Raw genomic sequence first — 26,687 nt, forward strand, 5'->3', positions numbered from 1 at the left:
AGTAGAAAAATGTAAGATCCCTCTTAGATGTCAGAAAAACTAAATTCAAAAATGTGATTTTTTTTAAAGGTAGTGTTAACTTGAAGTGGAAAACAAAAAGCAAAAAACCTTTGAAGCAAAGTCAGTTGTGTTTACAAGGGCCTTTGGGTTTCTTTTTTGTTTTAGTGCTTCTGGTTTTTAAAATGTTGATTTGTGGAGGATGGGCAGAGGGGATTGAATCTAGGTGCTTAACCACTGATCCACATCACCAGCCCTTTTTTACATTTTTTTTATTTTGAGATAGGGAATCCATAATTACTAAAGGCCTTGCTAAATTGCTGAACTCAAGATCCTCCTGCCTCAGCCTCCAGAGCCACTGGGATTACAGTGTGCATCATGAAGCCCGGCCTTAAATGTTGATTTTAGAATCCTTTCTTTTTAGCTGATAAGAGAAATTACAAAATACAGAATACTTGCAAACTACAAAATATAGGATACTTACAACTAAAGGTGCTTTGTTAAATGATCAGAGTTTAACTTAAGTTTCAAGCAGTGACTCTCAAACTGGGAGAGTGATACTATCTTATAAAGAGAAATTTAGAAATGCCTGGGGGCATTTTGTTGTTGCTTCACCATGACTGAGGAAACTACTAACATTTTTTGGCCAGGCCCATAGATAGTATATAACCTTCAGATAGAAGAAAGAGTTCAAACCAAAGTACCAATAGAGTTCTATCAATAAACCCTGGTGCAAAGAAGTAATCTACCAAGGTCTCTTACTTAACTGCAAGGAAAACACAGTTGCAGTTAAGTAAGAGAACAGAGCAGGGGCTTGTAATCCCAGTGGCTCTGGAGGCTGAGGCAGGAGGATCCTGAGTTCAAAGCCAGCCTCAGCAAAAGTAAGGCCCTAAACAATTCAGTGAGACCCTATCTCTAAATAAAATACAAAATAGGGCTGGAGATGTGGCTCAGTGGTCTAGAGCCCTTGAATTTAATCCCTGTTACCAAAGAAAAATAGACCACCCAGGGGACTTTTTTGTACCAGTAGGTCTACCTAAAACGAAAAGGGATTTTATGCAGTCAAATTGTTTTATTATCCATTTAAATATAATTCTTTATTTCTTTATGTTTGTCAAGAAGTAAATATATTTAAGATAAAAATGAAAAATAATAAAAGAATGACAAGTGTAGGAACCTAATGATGACTTACACTTTTTGATTACAGACTTGAGATTCATCTGAAATGACAATGCAATCCCTAGCTATTGCAACAGAATCTTAACCTCTGAGTGAAAAAAAAAAAAGAGGGATGTTGAGATACCTTCAATCATCTTTTCTCACTTCTGCGTAAGTACCAAGAGAGGTTGGCCAAAAATATTTTAAAACCTTAAACATACTTTTAAACTTGGCTTTTCTTTAAAATAAGTGCAAATATATGATATGGCCTAGTGTTAATTTACAATCCCTACTTTCTTATGCTGCGACTGTCTTTAAATGTGCCCAGTTTGAACTGAGATGTGCCATAAGCAGATATCAAAGACTTATTATGAAGAGTGTAAAATAACAGTTATATTTTTATTTTGATTACAAGTTAAAAGGATGACATTTTGAATATATTGAATTATGTAAAATGTATTATTAAATGAAGCTCATCTGTCTTTTTAAAATATGACTTCTAGAAAATTTAATTTACATGTGGAGTTAATATTATATTTCTATTGGTGGTTCTAAGGGATCAGTGAGAAATAAGAGAAAGATCATGTTCAGATTCTCTATTTCATCATTTGGGTTTGATGTCATTCACTGATCCTCTTATGTATTCCAAACCATTTCAAATTTCATGTGGATTTGGATAAGACTGAGCTTTCATACTATCGCAGAGAACTTACTTTCCCATATATGTTTGATCAGTGTCCCCCGCTGAGTATAGTCTTCATAATAGTGTTTATGATCCTGTTTCTAATTTTATACTGCATGCATCAGTTAAAATGCTGAAGATTCAGGAGGGCTTGCTTTGCTTCAGTGTATGCTCTGGTAGACTATATGTTATCCCAAAGAACATATTTTCTCCTCCACTCTCCCTGTCTCCTCCAAGAGGTGCTTGTGATCTTCCAAGCACACTTTGGGAGGATGTTATCAGCCTTACTTTGTTTCAGTGAGAAGAGAACAGTTTCCAGAGTAGGCACTATCTAAAAATGGCTCCTTAGTGATGAAAGCATTTATTGCCAAGACTTTTGTTGCTTTGTCAATTGTCTATATTGGCTGTAACAGCCAGGATTTTGCTGTTTAATTATTTAAACCACATAAATGGGCAATCTTTCATATATTATCTCATTTTCTTCTTAAAAAATGAACTATACAATTTTAACTTTGACCCATATTTGTATAGATGAAATATCTGAGACTCAGAAAAGTTAATGATTTGCCTATAGTCACACAATTAGACTTCTGACTCTTACTACAATCCTTTTGGCTATATTCCTTACTTCTGCTGTTATTCTGGTAAGGAAGTAACTTATATTTCTGAAAACTAAATGGATCAAGCCAAACAGTGCGGGGCTGGGGATGTGGCTCAAGTGGTAGCGTGCTCGCCTGGCATGCGTGCAGCCCGGGTTCGATCCTCAGCACCACATACAAACAAAGATGTTGTGTCTGCTGAAAACTAAAAAATAAATATTAAAAAAAGCCAAACAGTGCACTGTGGAATTTGAGATGTATAGGCCACATGTCCCCAATATCTGTTCTGCATTTATTTCAACACACCAAATATTTGACCTCCATGAAAAGAATGCCAAGGTAAATTAGGCAGAACCAGAAACAGGAACTCATATACATGCCATATATTAGTGGCAATTTCAGATGTTTGAATTTCTTTCTTTGTACAATTGAAAGTGGAATAATATTTGTCAGGGCTAGACAAACAGTAGATGCTGGCAGAAGACCTTGCCTTGTATATGACTCACTCCCATTAGTACAGTACACTTCGGCATGACTTTTTAATTGTGGGGAATGCCTCAGCCCTACTGGTCATGCCCAGCCTAAACCCCTCCATCTTCCCTGGATTTAAGGACAAGATACTTGTTTAAATTCCACTGAAGTTATATGATCCCTTTACTTAATGTCTAATATTTTCTGCATTTTTATTCTATTAAGTCTAAATCCTTATGCTTGATTTTCAAGGAATTTCATAATCTGACCTAAGCACACAAATATGTCATCCTTTATAGAATCCTTTCCTCTTAGCAAAATGAGGTGTCTTTACTGTCCTTTAAACATATTTCTTTCTGCTGAGTCTTTCTTATGCTGTTTAATTCACTTGCTTTTTATTCTCTTTTTAGAATCTGAATCCTATGTACTTATCCAGGTCTAACTCAAATCCCAAGACTCATCTCTTACTTTTAACTCTTTAGTGTTTATGATTTGTACCAAAATGCATTTTAGCATTTATTTTGTGCAGGGTAGGGCCCTTGCCACCCTCCCACTGCACTAACTTTTACCAAAGAGGAAACTGGTGTTACCAAGAAAGACCTGTTTATTTTTTAGGAGTTCCCACTTTCGAGATTATAATGAGGATCTAGAGTCACCTCCACCCTTGGAGATAGATCCAAGATTGGGGTCCTTAGGCACAGGTGTAAAGGTTGATCCATTGCCTAAACCTCTTACACTGGCACAGAAGATGAAGTACACACACACACACACACACACACACACACACACACACACACGCCAAAACTCAGAAAGGAAGGAAGGAAGGAAGGGAGGGAGGGAGGGAGGGCGGGCGGGCAGGCAAGGAAAGAAGGAAGGAGACCCTTTGAAATCCATTGAGAAATGATATTGTTCTGGTCAACCTGAGAGAAAATGGATATTTGTTGTCATTTTCTGACTTACCATATTGTGACCAAGCATCGTGCTCTTATTTTTATTAAGTTTTTACTAAGACCTTTACTGGGATTCACCTGGTTTATAACTTCCTACCTTTAAATATAACTGAATCTGCTGGGAGGTGGTGGCAGAGTCTGTAATCCGAGATATTTAGGAGGCTGAGGCTGGAGGATCGAAAGTTTGAGGTAAACTTGGGGAACTGAGCCAGACTCTGTTTCAAAATAAAAACTAAACTGGGCATGGTGGCACACACCTGTAATCCCAGTGGCTCAGAATGGTGAAACAGGAGAATTGGGAGTTCAAAGCCAACCTTAGCAACTTAATGAGGCCCTGAGTAACTCAGTGGGACCTATCTCTAAATAAAATACAAAAGAGGGCTGGGGATGTGGCTCAGTGCTTGAGTTCCCAAGAGTTCCATCTCTGATAATAAATAAATAAATAAATAAATAAATAAATAAATAAATAAATAAATAAATAATAATAAAAGAATAAATAAAATAAAAAGGGCTGGGGATGTAGCTCAGCAGTAGAGCACCCTTGGATATTTGTACTAGGGAGTACAAAAAAAAAAAAAGAATTTTTCAATGCATATTACTTTTTTTCTAGTTTATTTCATTCAGAATCTCCCTGTTTTTGCTATTATCAATAGTTCTTTATTCTTGCTAAGTATGTTTCCAAAATTTATTATCTATTTTCCTATTGATATACATTGGGGATTTTTTTAAGGAAACCAGGTTATATTTATACAGTGGAAAATTATTAAGCAATGAAAATAAGAAGTACATTCACATTCATCAACTTGGATAAATCTTATAAAAATATATATGGAGCTAAAAAAGCCACACACCAAAGAACACATGTGTATGATTACACTGAATAAAGTAACAAAACAGGCAAAACTAATCCTTTTTATTAGAAGTTAAAATAGTGCCTAACTCTGGGGGAGCGGAGGGAATAATTAGGGGAGCAATGAGAGAGGGCTCATGAAGGTGCATTTGATGTCCAATTTCTTGACCTGGGTTAGGTTTTAGTGGATATTTTTACTTTGTGATAATTCATTGTGCTATACGTGATTTTCTTTTGACTGTTATATTTAATAAAAGAGAAGTTCTATTAACAGTAAAAAAATCAATCTCTACATTCATGGAATAGTTAGTAATCAAATGCCTACTATATGGTTAATATGAGTATAAGGATTCTGAGGCATGACATGTTCCCACAGTCCAACATTGGGGATTTTTTGACTATTACAAATAAAACCACCATGAATAGTTGTGCACAAGTCTCAGTGTGGATGTATGCTTTTATTTCTCTGGAGTAAATATCTCGACAGATGTGATTTAATTTTTAAAGCAACTGCCAAACTTTTCTAACAGTTTGCCATTGTTTGTACTACATATTATAGTCTGCAGTTGTAAGAGAGATACCATAGTCTTCATCTTTGTCAACATTTGTTATGATCAGTCTTAAATTTTGTCCATCCTACTGTATGTGTAATAACACTGCAGTTTTGATTTACATTTCAAATTATGTTGGATATCCTTTCATGTGCACATTCACCATATTTGTATCTACTTTGGTGAAGAAAAAAATCTTCTGCCCATCCTTTCAAATTGGGTCATTTTTCTTATTAATAAGTTGCAAGAATCATTTGTATATCCTAGATATCATTCTCTTGAGAGATATATGTTTTGCCAATACTTTGTCCTAGTCTGTCAGCTTACCTTTCCATTTCCATAACAATGAATATAGAATAGACAGTTTGTTGTTGTTGTTGTTTTTAGTACTGGGGATTGAACTCAGGGGCATACCACCACTGAGCCACATCCCCAGTCCTATTTTGTATTTTATTTAGAGACAGGGTCTCACTGAGTTGCTTAGTGCCTCACTTTTGCTGAGGCTGGCTTTGAATTTGCAATCCCCCTGCCTCAGCCTCTTGAGCCACTGGTATTACAGGTATGTACCACCACGCCCAGCATGAGACAAAGTTTTTAAGTCTGATCTATTTCTGAGAGGAGAGAGAGAAAAAAGAGAGCATGAGGCAGAGAGAGTCTCTGCCAAGCAGCTTTTTATATTTTCTTCCAGAAGTTGTATAGGTTTAGCTGCTACATTTAGGTCTGTAGTCTATCCCTACCAGTAGTGTGTGAGGGTTCCCATTGATCCACATCCTTTCCAACTTATTATTACCTTTTTGATTATAACCATCTTAATAGATGTGAAGTAGTATCTCACTGAGGTTGTACATTTCCCTAATGGTGCTGGGTATCCTTTCATTTGCTTATTGGCTTTTGCTTATTTTCTTCGGAGAAATGTCTATTCTAATTTCTTGCCATTTGTCTTTTCATATTGAACAATAAGAATTGCTTATGTATTCTCGGTAGTTATATTCTAACTACATGAATTGTAAATATTTTCTTCTATGATTGTATTTTCACTTTCTTCGATCGTAGCCTTTAAAAGTTTTAAATTTGATGAAGTTTATTACTTTATTATTTTTTCTTTTGGTGCCTGGGCCTTTGATGTCTTAACTACGAAGTCATTGTCTTCTCCAAGATTTACTTATGCTTTCTTACATTTGGTTTTGGTTCTTACATATATATGTGTTGTCCATTTTGAGTTCTTACATTTATGTCTGTGGTCCATTTTGAGGTAATTTTTATGTGGGTTCGGGTTTAACTTAATTCTTTTGCATTGGGGCTGGGGATGTGGCTCAAGCGGTAGCGCGCTCGCCTGGCATGTGTGCGGCCCGGGTTCGATCCTCAGCACCACATACAAACAAACATGTTGTGTCCGCCGAGAACTAAAAAATAAAAATTCAAAAAATTCAAAAAAAAATTCTTTTGCATTAAAGACTACATCATTTTGAAATATATTTTCATTTGGAATGCAATTCTAGGATGTCAGTGTTTTTTTCTTTCAGAACTTGAAAATATTGATGTACTGTTTTCTGGTTTGCATGGTTCTTGAATGAATTTTGACATTTTACTCTCACTCCTTTGTACATAATGGTATCTGTTTTCTGTAGATGCTTTTCAATTTTTTTCTTAGCACTGGTTTTAAGCATTTAGTGTATATTTGTGTCATCTTTATCATTTTTCTTGTTCGTTGAGCTTTTTGAATCTGAGTGTTCATCAGATATGGAACATTTTTATTTATTATTTCTTCAAATGTGTTTTTCTCACCTCTTTTAGGAACTACCATAACACATATATTGGACTGGTTGAAGCTGTGCATACTGATGCTCTGTTCAGTTCAGTCTCTTTCTCCGTGTTTCATTTTGGAGAGTCTTTATCACTGCATATTCAGTTTGCTGATATTGACTTCTTCAATGTAGAATTTGCTGTTGATCTCATTCAGTGTAATTTTCACCTTAGCCATTGTTTTATCTGAGTTTGAATTAGATCATTTTTATATCTTCTTTTTTCTCCTTTACATGCTTATGCTTTTCCATAGCATCTTGAACATATGGTATACAACTGTATTAATGTCCTTGTATAATAACTCTATCACAGTGTAATTAATGATCATTTATATTAATTTTCTTTTAAACATGGGTTATATTTTCCTACCTCTTTGCATGCCTCATACATTTTTATTGGATTCCAAACATTGTGAATTTACCTTGTTGAGTATTGGATATTTTGTATTCTTTTAAATATTCTTGAGCTGTGTACAGCTTTTTGCTGAACTATCTTGGAAACATATTTTGTATTCTTTTAAGTATTCTTGAGCTGTGTACAGCTTTTTTCTGAACTATCTTGGAAACATTTTTATCTTTTTAAGATTCTGCTAGACAGGAGTTACCTTCAATTTTGGGCTGATTTTTGCCTTTTACTGACTATGTTACTTGATGCCTTTTTATTATAGATTTTCCATTCCAGCTGGTGATTGCAAAAATTGATCTCCATGCCAACAATCACCACCACCTTCCATCCTGTTCCTTTCTGAAGATTCTTTCTCTGGCCTTACATGTGTGCCCATTGTTACTTAACCACAGACTTCAGGGGAACCCTTCATAGATGTCTAAAGAGCTAGTACATGTACACACTCTCTCTCCCTCTGCAGTTCTCTACTCTCTCCTTTACTCTGATCTGTGACTTCTAGCTGCATCGGTCTCTTCAGACTTTAAAATCCATCTCTTCAACTCAGGAGATTTTCTATTTGAATTTCCCTTCTCTGAATGTGGCCTGAAAAATTCTTTCCAGGGAGTAAATTGGGATAATCCTAGCACTCATCTCTCATGCTTAACTTTATCTTAGAGGTCACTCTTATGCTGTTTACTATCTAATATCTGAAAACTGTTGTTGTTTGTATTTTGTCCACTTTTTTCCAATGTTTCATATGCGAGGGTAAATCTGTTGCCCCTCTTGGAGAGATTTAGTCCTCCATAATGTTTAACACTATTCTCTGGCACATCATTTACAATAGATGAGGTTCTTCCTGGTAACGGCAGCGTTAGGCCTTCTGAATGCTCCTAGGCAAGTGCCTTCACAAGTTTCCAATGGTATATGTTATTATGCTGCCAATTATTTGTTTCAGATATGTTTTTCTTGTCTCATTTAGATTGTACTCTGACATTAGGAACCCTTCATACTTAGAATTTTATGTACCCTCCACCCAAACTGGATACATTTACCTTTAACAATTACTCAACCCTTACCCCGTAAGAATTTCCTTTGAGGTATTAAAGAATAATGCACTTGAGATTATTTATCTCCATGCCAACAATCACCACCACATTCTATCCTGTTACTTTTCTGAAGGTTTTTAACATAACCTTATATTAAACATCAATGCCACATATTTAAATGCTATGAGTAAAAGTGAATGCTGATTCATCCACTAATTGTATGTATCCTGGTAGAAAGAACTACCACTACCTTATTGTGGCCAGTTGAGAAATTTTCTTCTTATTATCCACCAGACTAGTTAATATGTCTTTAAGGCAATAAGTTTAAAAAATAATACTGATAAATCAAAATATTGAAAACTCTACAAACTAAGCAGCTAGTTCTTCAGTAACTGGAAGCACTAACTATGCATATAAAATTATATCTGATTATGAGTCAAAGTAAATATCAAGAAGATAATATGCAATTAGATCATTTTGCTATTCTGATTTTTCCACCAATGAATTATCATTAATCTCTATTCTATAATAAGAAAAATTCTACAACATACCATATTGTATAATAAGAAAAATAAGAAAAAATTAAAACTAGTTTTTAAAGAACTGCTTAAGTATTCCAGTATCATGTAACCAAACAACTACTCTCCACAACAACTATGTTTTTATTCAACACAAACATTCAGGGGTACATCCCTGGAGTTGAGATCATTGGAACCATGAGTTTATTCAACAAATCATTTGTTAACTCTCTCATACATTCTAGGCATTTCCCTAGTCACTGATGTAACAGTAGTGAACAAAACAACTAATTTCCTGCTCGTGTTGGAAATTGTGTTTGAGGTTGGGTTGGAGCACTCAAGTAGATAAACAAATGTAAGGCAAGTAGTAAGAGAAGTCTAAAGTGGTAAGGCAAGTCTGAAGAGAAAGAAAGGCAGGGTGATGGGCTTGATAGTCATGGCAAGAGGCTCTATTTTATGTAGGGTGGCCAGGGAAGGCCTTTATCACATGAAATGCCACTGTTACAAAGACATGATAAAGTGAGGGGGGTAGTTAGCTAGTCAGATGATTTGGGGAGTTAAGGTTGAGGCAAAGTTTCAAGTGTAAAAGCTCTGAAGCAGGGGTGGGCTTGGTGTATTTAAATGGAACTAACAGAGCAAGAGAAGAATGTTAGGAAATGGGGAGAAAAGGATGAGGGGAGTCACATTGATTAAGAGCAGTCCATAATAAGGCAGGACAGTCCATAATAAAGTCATGGCTTTTTTTCTTTTTTTTCCTGATACCAGAGATTGAACCTCCAGGGGCACTTAAACACTGAGCAACACCCACAGTCCTTTTTAAAATATTTTATTTAGAGATAGGGTCTCACTGAGTTGCTTAGGAACTCACTACATTTCTGAGGCTAGCTTTGAACTCAGGATCCTCCTGGCAGCCTCCTGAGCTTCTGGGATTACAGATGAGTATGACCAGGCCTGGCTAAAGTCATTGCCTTTTATTTGGAAATGGGAAGCTATAGAAAGATTTTGAACAGAGAGACACAATCAAATTTATATTTAAAAATATCACTCTAGTTGCCATCAGGACAATAGATATTGGGGAAAATGAGGGCAGAAGCAAGGACAGAAGAAGGCTATGGAAATCATTCAGGTGACTTATGATGTGGGATTGGCCTGTATATTGGCTTAGCAGATGCAGAGCTGTGGTCAGATTCTGGGCATGTTTCAAATGCTTACTTGGAAAGAAGGAAGTCAGAAAAATAAATAAATAAAATGCTGTATAATTTATATCAAATTCTAGAAAATGCAAAACAATCTATAATGACAGGAGATGTTTGGAGACAGCCAGAAAAGGAGAGGGGAGGGATTACAAAGAAGGATGAAAGACTCTTTTGATTTTGGTGATAGTCTCATGGGTATATTCATGTCTAAACTTATCAAATTTTACACCTTAAACATTTGCAATTTATTGTAGGTCAACTATATCTCAATAAAATTATAAAAATAAAGACATAATATTGTCTAATGGACTGGAGTTGGAATGTGAGAGAAAAGAGATCAAAGATGGTTTGTAAGTTTTGGGCTTTGAGCACCTGGATAATGGGAATTAAATTGTCATTCTTATTTCTGAGATAGGGAAGACTGAAAGGAGCAGATTTTGAGAGAAAAATGAGTTCAGTTTTCAACATGTTGTTAGAGATGCCTACTAGATACATTTTATAACATAATAAATACATGGTAGAAAAGAAATGAAGAATGACTCAGACAGTTTCTCTCTATGATCCACTGGTTCTCCAGAAAGCGCAGAAGTACACTGGACCAACGGGGACCTCTCATGGCCCCTGTAGACAAATGTTTGTGCACACCTTTTTTCCATTGTTTTCTTTATTTAACATTATGAACATGGTGGACTACATTCTTTTCTCTAAGTTTTAAAGATTCAGTTAATTTGGGGAAACAACTGATGGGTTCATTGTTGGAGGTTGATGAATAACTTTAGCAGAGACTATAGTAACAAGCCCTTGGTCACAGACAAATGAGAATGGCTACACCAAGGATGGGAGCATTGCAGACACTCTTCCTTGGGCTGGCTAGCTTGTGCCTTTCCCCCCCTTAACTGTACATATCAGTAATTCAGCTATATTATGATTTAAATCATATTTTGCTCCTCTTGTCAGAAAGTACAACATTTGCTTGTTAGTTGATGGGTTGTGATGAAAAGGAGTCTACTCCTTGGGTTTGAAACTTAGCTCCATTACTCACTGTGTAAAGGTCAGGCGAGCGTCGGAGGAAGAGACCACCAAGAGACTATCTCATGCAATGGCAAAGGGTTTATCGACCAGCATGCTGGGGCTCAGAGCTCACTTGAACAGAGCAAAGAGAGAGCAAAGAGCCCTGACAACAGCTTAAGCAGAGCTTATATACTTTCCTTGGAGAGGGGAGGGAGGGAAGTTACATTCTGCAGTTTGGCAGTTGGGGACAGCACATTCTGGGAACAAGATTAGCAAACAGTTCGGCAGTTGGGGACAGAACATTCTGGGAACAAGATTAGCAGACAGTTTTTTAAGATTTCAACGGTGTTTTGTTGAGCATACAGAAAAACAGAGTAACAAGTACCTGTTTTATTAACCTTTCAACTGGATGTGTGACTGCCTCAATTTACTCTAAAATAAGGATTGGAATAGGACCTACTACTACTGTAAGGTACTATTGTTATGAAGATTAAATGAATTGATATGTATAAAACCTTCAGAATAACAACTGGACATAAAGAAAGTGTTCAAGAAATGTTAGCTAATAGCTTTCTTCTCTGACAACCGGTTTTGATAGTTGGTTCCCATGAAGTTGTGGACTTTTTCAGACCAGGACCAGATATCTTGTCTTTTGATTTTCATCCACTCCCACACCATGCTAGGGCTTTGTCCAGAATCTGGCATGAATGGTAGCACAAAATGAAAGTTAAAAATATGCTGTTGAATTAAATGATTTCTTCCCTTATGGATAAAGATAAGAATCTCAAGATCTTAGCCAGAAGACTACTGTCCATCTCTCTGCCCTCACTTGTCCCCGCCTTAAAAAAAAGCAGGCCATAGTCTCCAGTTTACACCCTCACTCACAGTTCCATTCACTTTCCCACTTTCCCCTTTCCTAATCAGAGGGATCTTGGGGTGGGGCTTAAAGGAACCTCTAGGAGTTTGAAGGGGAGGGAGCTTGGAACCATAGACTAGCTGTGACAAGTCATGGGTGGGATTTGGTAGTTCAGAAAAGGTGGTACCAGACCAGGAATGGGGGATGGGAGTGATGGTGAAGTGGAGTAGGCTAGTTCAGGATGGACCACAAATGAGACATTGAGGAAAGCCAGAAAAGACCGGTTGGCAGAGTGGCGGGGGATGGTGGGTGATGAATGGAATCACGTGGAGGGTCACTTGTGAGGGCACCGAAGCAAAGGCAGGTGATTGGACGAGAAAGAGAGTCCTAGTTGCCACGGCAGCGACTAGAGGAGAAGGTCTTCAGTTGAGGAGCAGGTCTCCACTAGAGAAGGACGGGGAGCTCCGGCTCCCTGCATTCCCCACTAGAGCCAGTGCATCGACCCCCATATATCCCTGCTGACGTGTCAACCGGGAAAGGCTGAAGCCTTCCCGGGTGCCGCCCCTCTGCGCCTTGCTACCCACCCGCCCCCTGAGCCCCGATGCCCGCTGCAGCCTACTCCACCGCGTCACCGGCTCCCCGAGGTGACCACAACATGGCTGCGGCGCCGGGGCTGCTCTTCTGGCTGTTCGTGCTCTGTCCGACCTGGCGAGTACTGGGCCAACCGGACCCGAGCACTGGCCAGCGCTTCTGGAAGCACAAACTCTGTGCAGACGACGAATGCAGCAGTGAGTGCGCAGGCGGGCGGGCGGGCCAGGGTCTCCGCGGTGGCTCTTCGGGGCTGCATGGGGCTCCGATCCCCCGGTCCCCAGCCCTGCGGGCTGGGCTAGGGGATTGCAGGACGACGGGTGGGGTGCAGGAGTGACAAGAGCCTCGGGACCCTGCGTGTGCCCCTCCGGCTCTGCCGGCGTCCCCGCCAGCCCGCTCGGGTTGCGGAGGCTTGGACTCCCACTTGTTGCCAGCGTTTTATTTTTCTCTACTGACTGAGGTGGGGGTTGGGAAACACGATTCCCCAGGGTCAGCTCTCAGTTTATTCCCTTCCAGGATTTGCCTAGGATCTCAGTGGGTGATGGGGTTGCGTGCCACGCGCACGGGGCTCCCCACACTGTAGCAGAGCACTTTTCTGCCCCCGCCACAGGGACCTGGGCCGGTGCGGTATCAGGGCAGATGCTCTCCAGGGCTAGGTGGCCCTAATCCCAGTGGCAGGTTGATGGTGGGGCTCCTTGGGAAAGGCTCACTGGCCCCTTCGTTTTTTTGCTGCACTGGGGATTGGGCTGGTTTTGCCTTTTAACAGGGACTAGAGTATAGGCTTGGGAAGAGCACCGAGTCCAGGCACGCAATGTGTTCCGAGGTCTCGGCCCAACTCTGCTTCAACCTGTCATTTCTGTGCATAGAAGCCTCCCTTCATATTTGAGGTAGGGTAGCAGGTGGGCCAGTAATCTTTTGCTTTTGAAAGAGGCCAAGGATCTGCACCGGCCACCTGGGAACTGCAGCCTCTTCTGTGCGCAGGAAGCGGACAGAATTGCTTCCCAGTCCTGGATTGGAGGTGGGCGGTGGGGAGGATGTAGCCATTCAGATTCAGATGAAGAGGTTTGTTGCAATAACAATAATAAATACTCCAAGATTTTTATAAGCCAATTCAGTTTTAGACTCAGTTGCTACTGTTGTTGGAACCTCTTTCCTCTATATATTTACTGGCCCAGAATACTTCTTTTGGCCTCCTGCTTGGTTTCTAGTAACCTTGTAACTTGATGACCATGTTGTCCATAAATTGTAAGCAGTACATATTTTAAAATATTCATGCTGAAAAGGCCAAGAAGTTTACCATTGAGCTCTTTATGCCTAAATTGGTGTTACCAAAAACAAATTTTATAATTTGAATTGTTTGTTCCACTCCAATAAAGAAAAAAGATGTTTCCAATATATGTTAAGCAGTTCCTAGAGGTAACCCTAAGGCTGGAGTAAATAAACACTCAGAAAAGCAAAGCAGCTGCCATGATATTTCCTTTCAGTTTTGGGTGAACAAAATCAGGCTTCCAGCATGGTAGAATGTTTGCTATTCTTTGCTATCAAGCGCTATCCTACATGGGCTACCTGGACAATCTCATCACTGATGCTTCCTCAGTACTAAGACATGGTGTTGGTGTAAGGTTCAGTGGGGTAACATAACTTGAGAAATGGCCTGTGTCCAAACAGATGTGACCAAACACAACAGGTGGTGGGTCTGTGTTGTGTTGTAGGAAGTAGTGAGGTGTGTATGTCAGGTGTCCTTGTGTGCCTTCCAAATAAGTGCTCCAAAAAAAAAAGTACTAAATAGGTGCTCCATAGTATGCATTATGTTGTCATCTAATATATTACTGATTTGTAAATCCTCTATGACCTAAGGGGGAACAAGAGAAACATTGCCATTTCCACTTGTGATGAGAATTCCCCACCTTAAAGTTGGCCTCTTAATTATATATGAATTAGGATGCTGACAGTTTTGAAAATAGTCCTATTTTAGCTTGAAAGAAACAAGTTTCCCTCTCCAAATCTGTGTTTGTTCCTCAGACATATATTTTTATAAAACACGCATTCTTGTGTATTTTACTGCTAATTGGCTTTTAGAAAAAGTGTTATTTCCATTTCTTCTTTGTGCTTTTTACATACATCTATTGTCCATTTCATCTTAAATCAGAGACTGTGTATTTGGTCAACCAAAAGAAAAATGTTGCTTCTACCAGTTTCTAGATCAATTGTGATTCTAGTCCTGCATTTTAAGCATGAAGGTATTGCCTGACCTTTTCTCATGGCTAAACTTGTTCCTTGTCAGATAGGATACCCACTTTTGATTTTGTTTATTAAAAAAAAATACGAATGAGGATGTTTTGAAACAATGTTAATGTTGGATATAGTCAACAATATTTGCTCAGAGAAAATACATTTCCTGGTAATTTACCCAGATCCTGAACACAGAGACAGCAACTCTGCTGCAAATGAAATTGACAGTGTTTACGGCTGCATGGTAGCACTTGCAGCCACTTAAAGGTAATGTCTTCTAGCGGTTAGTTCAAGTTAATTAACCCATTGGGGGTTCCTGGATATTCTTCCCTCTTCCCTCCCTATTACCTCTGCATGAAGCCATACTTAAGCCTGTCCGTGTCTACACTTGGATTTACATATTTGCAAAATGAAGCTTTTTATGATTATGAAACAGAAAAAAATTGAGGCCTGCAAGAACCAAGAGTTTCACTGAAACCAGCCATGGTTGGTAGTAGCCACATTGCTTTTTATTTCTCAGCACAGAGAAAAAATAGAGAAGCTTCCTTTTCCCTTGTCTAATTGCAGGGAATATTGTATTTTATAGCAATAAAATCTCTAAGAATTTTAGATACTTTGAGCAGGTGAATTAAAAGTGATTCCAGAGAGTACTGGAAAAACTTGATTTTTGTTCAGAGTGGGAATCATATTTCCTGATGGGTCAATGTGGATTGTGAAAAATCAAGTCCTAATGTTTGTTTTTCTTTTTTCAATGTTCATATACAGTGTTAATGTACCGAGGTGAAGCTCTTGAAGATTTCAGAGGCCCAGATTGTCGTTTTGTGAATTTTAAAAAAAGGTGACCCTGTATATGTCTACTATAAACTGGCAGAGGTATCACCAGAAGTTTGGGCCGGAAGTGTAAGTAAAAGTTTGACAGGTGTTATATTCTTATTTTGATGGGTTTTTCAGCAGTGTAGATTTAAATGACTGATTTCTTGGGGTCTTTGTAGAGTTAACCTGACCTCTCTGCCAGGCCCTGTTCTCCTAACACGCCTTAGGCCTGGCACAGCATAGAAAGTCAGTAGACTTTCTGAAACAGAACTGAACTGGTTGTGGTTGCTACCCCTCACATCAAGTTCCAGAAGGCTCTACACATCATAAAGGTTGTCATGGTGAAAACCTGACAATTCTTAGCTTTGCTGCTTCAAAAGGGAAGGATTCATGGACATTAGAGTTAATCCTGTAAATTAAGTCAGGCATGCATATTTAAAGTTGATTTTTTGTGTATTTTACCTAATCATTTGTGCTGTTTTTACTCTAAAAAAGCAGAATATTATGTTCATTATGTGATTTTTTTTCTTTTTTGCAACTTCTGGGTCATCCATTTCCTGCTTTTCCTATAATCTATGGCTGAAGGTTCCCCCAGGGATTCTACTTAGCCACTTGTATGGATCTTCTGATGAAAGACATGACATTGTTTATATTATGCTTTGATATTTTAAATGGGGAGATTCACTAGGAGTGACCTCATTGAGAGACTTATGAGTATTGTCCTTTTCATTTAAAAAAAATGTGATATGTGAATTGTTTACTTAAAATAGTAGCAAGGGTCTTTGGTGACTGTAGGAGTGTTCCAGTTTAGAGAAATTCCGGGTTGCATCCCTGAAAGTTCTCACCCTAAATAAAATACCACACAGCAGAAAATAAGACAGAAAATAAGAGTAATCCCTATGGGAAAACTAGTTTCATTTTGTTGCCATTTCTGATTCTTAGGGAATGATCTTGAAATTTGGTGCCTTTAGGTACAAACTTTATATTTAGACAGAGTCCCAGTTGCAGTACTCCATATAAAGAACCATCTATTGTTTCTTTCAAGTATACCAAATAGGATTTGTAATCTTTAAACTTGGAACTGTTTTTCCATGTACCTAAGTGGCATTTTTCATACAGTAGTCATCTTTCTCCCCTTCTTTGAGCTTTTGGATAAATGGGCTTGATTTACATTTTCTCCTGTCACATTGTAGCCTGTTAACTATGTTCATCCCTAGGACTCTTGCCATTCTGGGTGGCAGCACTTATCCTGTCTTCCTGAGGAGCCCTGCTTTCAGCACCTGACCAGAAAGGATCTTTGCCGACTGATGAGTGTTTGGATGGCACTTTGTTTGCATTGCTCCTGTGGCATTCATTTGTATTCTTTGCCTTCAGTCAGGTTGTGTTTTATCTTAGCTCCCTATAAAGGGAAAAACTCAGTTAGGAAAGGACCCCTGTCTAATCCATCTTCCTTTTGAATATTTCCTTTCAGGGCAGTGGCACTTAAGTACATTTGTTCTGATAGTAGCTTATGCAGAATTTGTTCTCTTCTGGCAGTTCTTTGCTCCCCATCCACAAATCAAATCAGCAGCACCTTGGCAGGGATGATGTATGGAAGCAAAATTAGGTATAAAAATTATTTCCAGTCATGAGCCTCCATGATTCTGCATCATTTTTTTTTCATATCACAAGAAATGGGATACCACCCAGTGTGTAATTATGGAGCTTTATATAATCTATGGTCTCAATTGACACAGATTAAGAAGAGATAAATGTGTTTCCTTTCTCCATACATCTCTGTTTTTTTTTTCCTTTTCCAAATTTAACCTTAATAGAATTTTCATCAGAAGGGAAAAGTGTATTTCCCCTCAGACTCGCCTCTCATGTCATGAATGTTATACTTAAGAAATTAAAAACTCTTTAGTTTTCAAAATGATTCTCCTTTTGAGTTTTTAGTTTTCATTCTGCAGTCTTGTTGGTTTTCTAGAGTCTCAGACTTTATCTGCCAGTGATGAAGCTTTTAATTGCTCAGTCTTATCTAATCTTCATGGCAGTATTCGACCACTAATACTGGCTCTCAGATGGTTTCTAGATATAACAAGAACATTCATGAATGGGGATATTTTAGAGTTAGTGATAAGATGCCTTTTTTAATTTTCTTTTTTGCACATTTGATTTGCCTATCAGTTTCCTTTAATTATTGGCAAGAATCTTCTGTTCCTTTTAGTCAGTAGTTAGTAATAAGAGTGTCTTTCTCAAGGGGAACTTTATATAACTTTTGTACACTTTATGTAACTTCATATAATTTAGCTGTTGGTGCTGAAAATAAATGGGGTTCTTTTCTGCAGAGGATTTATTTTGGGTGAAACTGAAGCTTGATATGTGGTTTAGTATGCATTATATTGTAATTTTATTTTCTCCCCAAGTACTTGTAAAAGTAGATTTGGAAAAAGCTAGGAAAGCATATACTATCAATACATTTGCTATAGTGGTAATACATTTTAGAGATTTTGTATTGTTTTTACTTATTAATTTTCATGACTATTGTGTATTGATTAAGAAAGACATAAATATTGGTTTATGAGCAATGCTATAAAATGTACAGGTAAATTCTTGCTAGAGGTTATTTGGAATTGCATTTATAACCAGCTTTGATTTATATAGTTTTAACCATATAATATACAATAATCTCCTATGCAGATCTTTTATTTAATTCAGAAGTTTTAACTTTATATGCTCTGTGTTGAGAATTAAGCTAAATGTAAAAAAGAAAACTTCAGTGGTTGGAAATGTTGTTTTAACAGTTCTGTACTTAATTTTTATTTGGAATAATAATCTCAGTGTAATTGTTATAGCAACTTTCTTTCTTGGTTATACCATATACCTATCTATTAATGTGTATGTTTCCTGCCACTTCTGAGAATCTCTTATTTATATTCCTTGTACAGAATTTATTTGATATTTGTCTCTTTTGCACTATAGGTTGGCCATATTTTTGGATATTTTCCAAAAGATTTCATCAAGGTAGTTCGTGAATATACTAAAGAAGAGCTACAAATTCCAACAGATGTAAGTTATGGATTTCTTTAATCTGAGAGTTTATATTGAAACAGATATTCTTATAGAAGGCTGTTTACTCAACTATAGGGCTTTTCTCTTCTGTTTTATATGTGAAAAATAAATAATTTAATATATTTGTACTTGGCTATTAAATTTAAGAGGTAAATAATTTTATTTTACTGGCAAAAGGAGGTATTCCAATTTGAAAACTACTCATTGGATAGTTATTAAACATTTTAAGTATATTTAGGTTAAATTAATAAACTCTAACTTTTATACTAGGCTAGAAATACGTACTTACAAAGGTTTTCTTATTCTTAGTCATATATGGGATCGTAGTCATGTTATAGATTTGGAAAAGGGGACCTGAGCGTTTCAGGTGATGTTCAGTCTCAGATCTTTTAAGGCCCCAACTGCTTCCTTTATACAGCATTCCTGTATTGTGCTCTGACTTAAATTGATTTTGTGACTAAAAGGATTTCGTGTTCTAGAATTCTCACTTCAGCTGATTATTTTCTAGAGTTTTAAATTATGTAGTAATTGATGCCCACCAACATTAAAATATCTTTGGGCAGCTCTTTGTAGTGGCTGTAGAATATGCAAGCTGCTAGGCTAGGATAGTTCTTAGATTAGATGGGGTGAATGGATAAAGTCATCCTGTTTGTTGTTGCTGTTCCTAAAATTTCTTCATAATCTCAGGGGCCATAAAATCACTTCTGTTGCTTGTTGGACTTCATTGTTGGTAAAGAGAGTTAGTTCTTGGGATTTAAGCTGTGACAGCAGTTCACTGATTACAGAGAACTCATTTGTTTTGAAATCTGCCTTCTCATTATGTTTCCCATTACATGCATCCCTCATGGCTTAGAAATGCATGTGATGGGGAGAGGAAATCACTCATCCCTACTACATTGAACTGCCTCCCCCACTCCCAGAACCCCCGCAGAATATTATGAAGATTTAATTAGGAGATGGAAATTTTTTTAAAAATTCCATTCATACTATGACTCCTTTTATATGTCAATTTGCTTACTAGTGGCAAGAAGGAAGAAGATAAATATATAGATAGTCCTGAGAGAGATCTTAGTGACTGTGAAACCCTCATGAAGAGGAAGGTGTATAACTTGTTGAATCTTGTTTTCAGTTTGTTCTTGTGGTAATAATAATGTGAGGAGCCTCCTTAATATCATTCTTTATTCCATCAAATGTACTTGTATCTCAGTAAGATACTTTAAAACTGATTCATCTTTCTCAATGCTGCAGGATCTTCCAGCTTCTCCTGAGCAAATTATTAAGAATTAAATTCCTGAAACATAGGTGTAGATATTAAGAGCTGGAGGATCCTATAAGTGATACCTTGCCTTTCCCTACTTATGCTCAGAGCAAATTGAGAGAGACCCAAGAGTCAGGCTGTTGGAGACCAAATTGTCACCATTTTTACTCATTATGCTTTTTAAAGAATATGACCCATGTTAAAAAAGAAAGAAAGAAAGAAAGAATAGACTTTCTAACACTGTAGTCTAGAAAAAGACAGATTTACTCAGCCATAGATGGAGTTAGCCAATGGGGGTTGGAGGAGAGTAATCTGGTTGACCCCAAAGATTCTTTAGAACCAATCCTGAATTTGGGAGCGTGGATGAGTTTGCTTTTGTGACACTTTGTTATTGACACACTAATGTTTTCCTTTTCCTTACAGGAGACAGATTTTGTCTGTTTTGATGGTGGAAGAGATGATTTTGATAATTATAATGTAGAAGAACTTCTAGAATTTTTGGAATTGAATGATTCTGCAAATGAAGATTCTGAGAAAGCTAGAGAAAAAGTGGAACAATTTCCTGAAGTCTCCCAGGACGATGAACCTGAACCTAAACCAGTAGTAGCAAACTCAGAGCAAATTGAAAGTGCATTCTCAGAAAACACTATGGATCTTGAGGAACAATTTTTGGCTCAGAAGAACCATCCTCATGCAGATAGTCAAACAGATAATGCTCAGGGTGAACAAACTTCATTTGAACCCTTTGAAGAAATACTACAAGATGAATTGAAAGTGCCAGAAAGTGAAAACAACAAAACCAGCAACAGTTCTCAGGTCTCAAACGAACAGAAGACTGATGCTTATACACTTTTGAAAAAAGAAATGACATTAGACTTGAAAACCAAATTTGGCTCTACTGCTGATGCACTTGTGTCTGATGATGAGACGACCAGACTGGTGACTTCATTAGAAGATGATTTTGATGATGAGGAATTGGATGCTGATTATTATGCATTTGATAAGGAAGAAGAGGAGAAAGAGGAAAGCTTTGGGGAGCTCCCGTTACTAACCTTTATAAGTGAAGAAGGCATGAAATTCCCAGTGGAGTTTGGAGTGGAGAAATATTCAATAGGTAAAGAGCAAAATTCAAATGAAGAAGATAAGGTTGAGGTAACTCTGCCCCCAGGCATCAAGGATGATAAAAATATACTGACAACCTTGGAGGATACTTTATATATTGGCACAGGTGGTGATGAGAAAACAGATATGATGGATTTGCGGAATTCTTTTTCAGAAGAAGAAAAAGAAGATGAGGAAGCTTTAGTTCCAGACAGAAAACAGAAGAAACCACAAGCAGCAACAGATTATATTTATCCTGAAAGTGCAGAATATGGTGTTTTTGTGGAAACCTCTAAGACAGATAATGATGAAGAGCCAAAAGTGGACATCGAACTTCATATTAAAGGAAAAGAGACAAATGTTCAGGAGCCTAAGAAGCACCTGATGCAAGATGTTTCAGAATTAGAGGATGAGAAGATAGAAGGGATGATTGCATATACTTCTCCCCAAAGCAATAAGCTCAGCTCATTGCCCGCTGTTGAAAAGGGCAAGGACACATTAAAATCAGCCTTTGAAAACAACGAGAATGACCTAAAAGAAGCAGTTATCCATATCTCAAAAGAAGTGAATGAAGAACTCTCTTCACCTGGAGAGAAGATTTTGGAAGATAGCTTAGAGAATAAATCTCTACATAAAGCTGTAGGGAGTCTGATGACCCAAGAACAGAGTAAACCACCAGAATCCTTGGGTATTGCAACATTCCTGGGAGATAATCAAAATGATGCATCCAAAGATGGAATGGAGGAGCCAGATTCAGTAAATACACCAACCCTGCACATAGACTCAGTGGAGCATCAACCTCAGGAAATTAAAGAGGGACTAGTTCTGAAAACTGAAAATCAATCTGGATTCTCCTCTCCAGATGGAATTGGTTTGTTAAGAGAACCGGAAGAAGAGGTCCCCAGTCCTGGAAAAAATCTTTCTTGGCAACAAGAAAGAGATGTGATTGTTACAGTTAGTCATGTAAATGAGAAGATAGGGCTTTCCAAGGACGAGGGTAAAGAGCAGTCCTCGGCTGAAGAATTGATTCAGCATAAGGCAACACAGGGGACACAGGAAATTAAAAAAACAGAGCAAACTGATGAGGTAGAAGTACCGGGTCTCCATACCAAAAGGCCAGCAGCAGTAGAGGAGGATTATTATCCCCCTGAAGAGCTACTGGAGGATGAAAATGCTGTAAGTGCAAAACAGTCAAAAGAAAAACATTCTGGGATTCAGAATGTTAACCAGCACGTTCTTGAGAAAGCAATTTTAGAGACTATCAATCCTGATCTAGAAACCAAAGAAAACAAACAAGAAACGAGTATAATTTGGGAGATTTTTAAGAAAAGTGAAACCACAGCCAAAAGGGTAGACATGATGGACAAGGAACGAGGTGATATGGAAATGGGAAAGGAGGAAAGTCCTCTGGCAGATGAGGAAGCCCAGGGACTCTTTGACGGAAGTGATGAGGAAAACACTCAGACTTCAGGGATAAGTGAAGTATTTCAGGATAAAGATTCTGACGATCTTGAAAAAGACAACCCTAAGGAACATCTGAACACTTCAGGGTCTACAGAAAAGGCTACTGGAAAAGAAATCTCAAAAGAGGACCTTGAGGACATAGGGCATATCACAGACGCAGAAAGCCTGGGTCCTGCTTCTGTAGACCTTGAAGATGATATACTTCCACAGAGTCCACATATAGCCCTAAAGCCAGAGCTTAGCGATCAGGAGGAAGACTTGCCCATAATCCGCAGCTTCTTTACAGAACAAAAGTCCTTGCAACGCTTCCTGAAGTACTTTGATGGCCAAGAACTGGAAGCCATGTTGCAGGAAATGTCATTAAAGCTGAAGTCGGCACAGCAGGAGAGCCTGCCCTATAACGTGGAAAAAGTTCTAGATAAGGTCTTCCGTGCCTCTGAGTCACACATTTTGACCGTAGCAGAGCAAATGCTTGATAATCGTGTGAATGATATTAGAGACATAGGAATAAAGGAAAGTAACATATTTGAAGAGGCTGCTGTGCTTGATGATATCCAATACTTGATCTATTTTGTGAGGTACAAGCACTCCACAGTGGAGGAGACTGCTCCATTGATAACAGCGCCTCCTCTAGAGGAAATCTGGGCTAAAGCTGAAGGTAAATAACTGCCTGCGGCTTGAGCTAGAGAAAAGGAGTTGTTCCATCCAGGTGTTTTTGTGTATTATTGTAAAGTTCTGTTCAGTTTCCATGTGCCTAAAGGAGAAAGAAGGCTGACTCAGGAGCCCCATATGTTCTTTATTCATTCTTTTGGGCTAGAGCATGAAAGGACATTGCTTATTCTTTTTTTCCTTTAGGACAGTTGGGATTGGTTAGCATGTTCAAAGAGAAATTTTATAAAAAGCTAAAGAGAAAGATATAAATGAGAAACTAATGCACAAAAGTAGACCTGTTAACAGTGCAGATTTTATGTTAAAATTATAAAAGGGCTTTATTAAACATAATTTCTTAATCATAAAATATCTGTACTAGATCATGTGGGTGTGGAGTGACTAGCATAACTTTTTTTTTTTTTAGAATTTAATCTCTTTTTATGTGGTGCTGAGGATCGAACCCAGTGCCTCACCTGCACTAGGCAAGTGCTCTGTCACTCAACCCTAGCCCTAGAATAACTTTTAATGGATAGCTTGCCTGAATTCCCCTCCCCAGCATTTATTTTTTGTGGATACCATGCTATTTCCAGTCTCTTGGGGGAGAGGTCACTTATTCTGGTTTTACTCCACTGGGTTCTAAGGTCCTTGCATTCATATTAATCAAGGATGGAACCAGGATGACAAGCCTTATAATGTAGTGCTTGACACATAGAAGCCTTTCAATTAAATATTCGTCAAACTGACAATGAGCCAATATCCTGATAAAAGCTTTCTGTTTCCTGGTTTCATATTTGATCATCTCTATCCATTGTTTTTCAAAATGAAATATTTCAACTGAGAGTATATGATAAGAATTCCAGAAGGACATAAAGCCACTGGAAAAATTTACTTCCCAAGAATGCTAATTTTACCTGATAATTTGGGGAAGAAAACAGTTGTACATTTAATCAAAGCAGATATATTTTGGATAAGAATGCAAAGTTCAAGTGAATGTTCAGGGTAGAGTATGAAGCTGTAAAAAGATAATCTTTGCTCTGGATCCTATTGGTCTATGTCCTGAGCTCAGGAAGGAGATAGGTTCACCATTTGGCTCCTAGGTTACTTTGAACATATTTGAAAGGCACATTAGCAAGCTAGACTTACGGAATTCCCTTCTCTATACTGGCTCGGTGAGACCAGCACACTTGTAGATGAAAGAGTTCCTGTTATTTCTGAGCAGAATAGACATTTCACATTTTTGTTCTGGACCAGAATTCTCTTCTGCACATTTATTCATGTGGGTGTATGTTGGTTTGCCAAGGGAAGGTAAGTTATTGAAGCCTCTATCATAAATGTATTTATGAAATACTTTGGATTAAAGGCTTCTTTATAAATTTGACTGTATAGTTTAGTCATCCTTTAAATGGGATGAAAACAAGTAACCCTCCCGTATCCTTGCCCAGTTGTTCTCATGGGCGCATGCCAGGACATGGAGGGCAGTGTTGAGGTTTCTGGAGCTGTGTGCTGAGGGGGAGTGCTGATCATTGGGCTTAAGTGGGGGTAGATAGTGTCATCCAGCTGGCTCAATGCATTCTTCTCCCCTGTAGAGATGCAGCCACCCCATGAAGATGATTTTCCTAAAGAGAACACAAATAATCTTAATAGAAATCTTCATGAAGAGCCTCGCCTCCTGAGTCATCATTTAAATATGAACCATCCTGAAGAGCCCAGCCTCTTGAGTCAACCTGTGACTGAGGACATGGGTGTCTTAGAAGTGTCTCAGATCCCAAATACTGAGAAAGTAGACCCAGGTAAAGCTTGCCAATTTTTCTCTACAAAGTAGAGGCATTATCATAATGAAGGCTTTCAAGGATATTTGTTGCCAAAGGTACAAAATAGAGCAGAGAGTGATATAGGTACATGTGAGTTCAAAAAAAAAAATCTCTTAAGTGAGAGAAAATCAAGAATAAAGATGACTAGAAATCAAAAATAGGCCAGAGACTGTAACTCACCTAAAAGCAAATGTTTAGCTATGACTAGCTTGTGTAAACCATTTACAACTAAAATATTATTCTTCAAAGGCCTTATGCTCTAAAACTAATTTTCAACCAGACCAACAGCACCAGAAACTCTGGGGGTGGGACCCACAATCTCTGTTTAGCAGGCCTTCCATGAAAGTCTGGCCTGGTACAAGTTAGCTTGAGAATCACTGTTCATAGTCTCATAAATTCTGTGTTTTTTCCCTTTTCTTCTAAATGGAATGTAATATAGCTCAAGTCCTGTTTTGACTTGCTTCCTGGACATGGTAATTAAACTTTTTCAAATGCAGTCAATGGTCCAGATCTTTATACTTACAGGAAACAGTACAGAACTACAATCCATTTTAGACTGACCCTTATGAATACTTCATCATAGTGCACAGTATCCAGTGGGAGATGAGAAACAATTTTTTTAAAAAAATCCCCAATAATGGCATCAACAGCATTCTACTTTTGTGTTGCTCACTTTCATTTTATCAGTAAATTAGATGATGACTAATTGTTTTATTTTATCCATCCAGTATGGTGCTATGAAGCCATAATTACTGTATTTTGTGTTTTTAAAGGTTCTGGTCTGTAAGCATAGCTATAGCATTATCCTGCACCAGTGCAGGGCTTAGCAGCACTGATCCTGACCCCCCCCCATCTGCACACAGAGTGTAGGAGAACTCATAGCAGGGGGGGATTCAGTTAATTTGAGAAGGAATAACATATCAGTTCTCCCATTTTCCAGAAGACATTGCATCCATATATGAACACTACTGACTTATGAACTGTGTTTAACTCCATAAGGTTCTGAAAATGAATAACGCACCATTAAGATTTGTTATTTTCATGCTCCAAAACTTTCAAGATTAGGGAAAACTTGGCTTACAAAATTAAGCATGAATTATTTCCCTAGCCTTTTAGGTTCCACCACAAAATGATGTCAATCACCTTTATAGGTAAAATCTTCCCAAATGTCATTTAATGTGTCTCAGGTGCTGAGATGCTGAGCCAATGGGCAGACTTCACCAGCAGTCAAATTCATATACCAATAGTGAATGGAGGGCCTGGGGTTGTAGCTCAGTGGTAGAGTGCTTGTCTAATATGTGAGGCACTGGGTTTGATTCTCAGCACTGCATACAAATAAATAAAATAAAGGTCCATCAAAAACTAAAAAAACATTTTAAAAAGTAGGCAAAAGCTTAAAAAAATAGTGGTGAATGCAATCGGCGGACACAACATCTTTTTTTTTTTTTTTGTATGTGGTGCTGAGGATCGAACCCTGGCCGCACGGCCAGACGAGCTCATTACTGCTTGAGCCACATCCCCAGCCCAACTGGTCCAACTTCTTAATAACTGCATGTTGGACTCCTAGCTGTTTAATCAAACATACTCCAGGCTCATGTAACTCATACTGAAATTCTCAGGTCTAACTGGAATTCTACCTCATTCAC

Source organism: Callospermophilus lateralis, unplaced genomic scaffold (assembly GCF_048772815.1).
Source record: "Callospermophilus lateralis isolate mCalLat2 unplaced genomic scaffold, mCalLat2.hap1 Scaffold_43, whole genome shotgun sequence".
In the NCBI taxonomy this organism is placed as follows: domain Eukaryota; kingdom Metazoa; phylum Chordata; class Mammalia; order Rodentia; family Sciuridae; genus Callospermophilus; species Callospermophilus lateralis.